A 4,148-nucleotide genomic window follows, 5' to 3' on the forward strand; every position below is an offset into this window, starting at 1 on the left:
TTATAGACCCATTGACTACCAAGAGCACGTTTACCAGGAGGTAATTTTTCCATAGTCTAAGTACCATTATCCTCTAAAGCACGAATTTCTGTGTGCATAGCATGACGCCATCCTTCATCTGTCATAGCTTCTTTAAATGATTTTGGTTCACAACGTGCAGTAACAGCGGCAAGAAATTACCGATGGCTAGCAGAAATTTTTGCACAGTTAATATAATGTGTTATAGGAAAGGGCGTACCAGAGGGAGCTGACGGCGCGGGTGAACTTAGAGAGATAGCAGATGGACTTTGTGTGATAACAGTATTAGTAACATAGTCACGAAGCCGAGTGGATGGAATCTTTTCACGGAGTCCACGTCCCATGTGAGTGTCATTGATAGAATTTGGAGCAGCCCCTGCTACCCCCCTTGTAGATGGATGTTGGAGTGGAGATGTGGACTGAACAGGACTCTGTGCAGCAGTCGGGCTAGACTGTGCTACAGGAAAAGGGAAAGTAGGCTCTAAAGTGGTAGTTGTTGGAATTTGGGTGGTGACATGTAGTGGGGAGGATTCATTTGTGCGTTTAGGTTCATTACATAATGGTTCAGAATCACCAAAAAGATTAAAATCAAAGTCATCATCACCTAAACTCACGCTGCCAGAATTATATGTAGAGCTAATAGTAGAAGGATCATTTTCAGCAAAAGGAAATTGATTTTCAAAGAACTTAACATCCCTAGAAACAAAAAAACTTTTATTTTCTAGATGAAAAAGTCTCCACCCTTTCTTACCAAAAGGATACCCAACAAAGATACATTTTCGACTGTGACTTGCAAATTTATCATTCTTAGCACGATGATTATGGGCATAACACAAGGAACCAAACACTCGCAATTCATCAAAAATTGGCAAAGTATGAAATAAAATTTCATAAGGTGTTTTATTCTGAAGAACACTTGAGGGTGTTCGATTGATCAAATGAGAAGCTACTAAGACACATTCACCCCAAAAATAAAGAGGAAGATGACTTTGAAAACGTAAGGCTCTTGCCACTTGTTTAACGCACAAAATGTGACAATCACTAAGCGGTGGTTGTAGTATAATCAGGCGGTCGATCCACAAGGAGGTAACCTAAAATCAAAAGGTTAGTAGGAAATAGCACAAAAAGTTAGTAACAAGAAGTAAATAAAATTGTAAATGGAAAGATGTTTGAGATTTTGGTATTGTATTTTGATAAAGTGATGAAATGAGATAAGTAAAATAAAGGTAAGATGTGATCAAGAGTTTGAGAAAATGAAAGGTTTCAAGAATCATCCATATGCTTGTTTAGTTAATTGGTTACTTGATTTACAAAAATACACAAGTAAATAGTTCACATCCCAACATTTACTTGGAAAATCTAACATTAAAGTCCATAGTTTTTCTAACAAAAGTTCATTTGAGTTATAAAGTTCTTTACTTTAAAAGTACAATGTTAATCTTATGAAAAATCTAAAAATGACAAAATACCCAAGGGCAATAATGCAATAGAAGATTAGACATAAAATTATGTATCAATATTACTTTTACTAATTAGAAGCACATAGAAAGAGCATGACTAATCCTATATACTATTAGCATAAGTAAATAAAGATAACAAAATAAAGATAGAGATGAAAGAACATAAATAACTCAAATATATTACATTAAGAACAGAGTAAATCAAAGTAGCAAAATAACATCACTTGCATATGGAATCATCCCTAACCTTCCTAGGAAGATTAGGCCATTATGCTCATGATTCTCACAAAATTCTAAGAAGAAAATATGAGAAGAAAGTTAGTGGAAATTTTGCTATAGTTTCTCTACTCTAAAAATTACATTACAAATGTGAAGAAAGTGTCCCTATTTATAGATGGGAAAAAGGACTAAAAAGAAATTAAACAACAAAATGAGGTTTACAAAATAAATCTGAAATATTAATAATAAAATATGATTTTGAAAAATCAAATCTTATTATTAATATTACCCTAGCTATTTTTGTGTATAGTCAAAATGCTCTTTTTCTAAAATACCACAAAAACATAATCTATAAAGCTCAAAATAGCAATTTACAAAGCCCAATACCCACAAAACATGGCTGGTGATACAAGAGGGTTTTGACCCATTTTCAACCAATGAGAGAGTGCCACGTAGGCAGCCTTGGCTGAAGAAAATGCCTTGGGTCTTGACTGGGTTGTTGGGTGCCTTGGGTGCATGGAGTGTTGGGCTTCCATATGCATTTGGGCCTTTGTGGAATGGTTACGTTGAAATGCTGAAGGAAATCAAATATGCATATATGCATATATGTGGGTCAATGTAGGAAATGGCTGAAGGTCACATTCACGTTGAAGGAAAATATGCATATATGTGCATATGGTCAATGCAGGTGGAGACAGGTGGCGCAAGCTGGAGGAGCTGCCTGGGACACGTGGCAGGCTGGGAGCGCGACAAGTGGCTGCTGGAGAGAAGGGAAAGCTTTGGGCCTGTGGTGCTTTGGGCCGAATTTCAGGGCTTCAATTTTTGCAAAAATGCCAACTTTTCCTCCTTTATTTCTTTATTTCTTCTTTCTTTTCTTTATGCCAAAATGCACTTTAATTCCTACAAAATAACAATAAATTAAATTCTAATAAAATATTTTCATTTATAAAATAAATCATATTAATTCCATGAAAATATTAATTAAAACTTAATTTATTTTGACAATTAAAATCAACAAATGTACATTTTTCACCACTAATCACCACTGTTAAAATATGACGATGCTTACATTCAACTCTACCATTTTGTTGTGGAGTCCCCACACACGAGGTTTGAAAGAAAATCCCATTTGAAAGAAAATAATCTTGCAAACAATTAAATTCTGTCCCATTATCACTCTGAACAATCTTAACCTTTTGACCAAATTGTCGATCAACCATAGCAAAAAATGACATAAACATTTTAAACACCTCCAATTTATCAATCAACAAATAAACCCATATAGCTCGGGAAAAATCATCCACAATAGTAAAAAAATAACGAGCCCCACATGAAGAAACAATATTGTAAGGACCCCATAAGTCACAATGTACTAATTCAAAAATTCGGGAGGCCTTATGGTCACTAAGAGAAAAAAAATCACGAGTTTGTTTGGCACGAGGACACACATCACATGCCTTATTTAATTTATCACTAGAATTACGTAGGAAAGGTAATGACTTTACTACTTTCTCTGAAGGATGTCCAAGACGTTGATGCCAAAGTTCCAACGAAGATGAAGAACCATCCACTGAGATAGCTTGCATTGTAGACGGTGGCCGGAAGTAGTAAAGTCCATCTCTCCGTTCACTCGTTCCAATCAGCTTCCTCGAATGACGGTCCTGTATAACACACATATTAGAAGCAAATTGTACAAAACAGTGCATGTCATCAATGAATTGTGTAATCGAAATTAAGTTGCAGTGCAATTTAGGGACATAAAGAACATTTTTAAGAAATAATCCTTCCAAGAGTCTCACACTTCCCTCTTTAGTAGCAATTAATTTTTGACCATCAGGGAGTCCGACGGGACATGCGGCAATATCATGAACATTAAACAAACAAGATTCATCCCCCGTCACATGATTAGAAGCACCAGTATCAATAATCCAAGAAATCTTGGAAAACTCACCATGTAAACGGTCGGTAGAGGAATGAGTATTACCAAACATAGTAGCGATAGTTTGCCATTGTGTTGCACTTAGGTGAGGAAGAGAGGCATGTTTAACGCCCAAACGTGACTTCTACTTAGCGGTAGTCGTAGTATAGATGGGCGGTCGATTCCACAAGGAGGTAAAGAAACAAGTTAATCAATAAATAAATGTTAGAGATAAATAATATGAAGAAAATAGAACAAGTGATATTTTTGTTGTTTTTGAGATTTAAGTATTAGAAATAAAGATAGATTAAAGTGTGATGTAACAATAGGTAACAAGTAGGAAGGATCAAGAATCACCAATATGCATACTTATTTATTTGGGTCTTTGATTCACAAAATTTACACAAATGGATAGTTCACATCCCAACTATTCATTTGGAATATTTAACATTGAAGCACAAATATATTTAACACAAATGTATTCAAGTGATTATTATTCTTTACCATGAAAAGATGAGATAAATCTTATGAGA

The 4,148-nt window shown here is 35.1% G+C and overlaps 1 long non-coding RNA gene across 1 annotated transcript; it reads right to left on the reverse strand.

The window, feature by feature from the left end:
* Positions 1-2,926: 2,926 nt before the first annotated feature.
* On the reverse strand, positions 2,927-3,737 carry LOC133820896 (uncharacterized). Its single transcript, XR_009887216.1, has 2 exons — positions 3,649-3,737; positions 2,927-3,358 (listed from the first exon to the last, which is right to left on the reverse strand). It is a non-coding gene; the product is annotated as an uncharacterized LOC133820896 (long non-coding RNA).
* Between the last annotated feature and the right edge of the window lie 411 nt (positions 3,738-4,148).

This window comes from Humulus lupulus, chromosome 3 (assembly GCF_963169125.1).
Source record: "Humulus lupulus chromosome 3, drHumLupu1.1, whole genome shotgun sequence".
Classification (NCBI taxonomy): domain Eukaryota; kingdom Viridiplantae; phylum Streptophyta; class Magnoliopsida; order Rosales; family Cannabaceae; genus Humulus; species Humulus lupulus.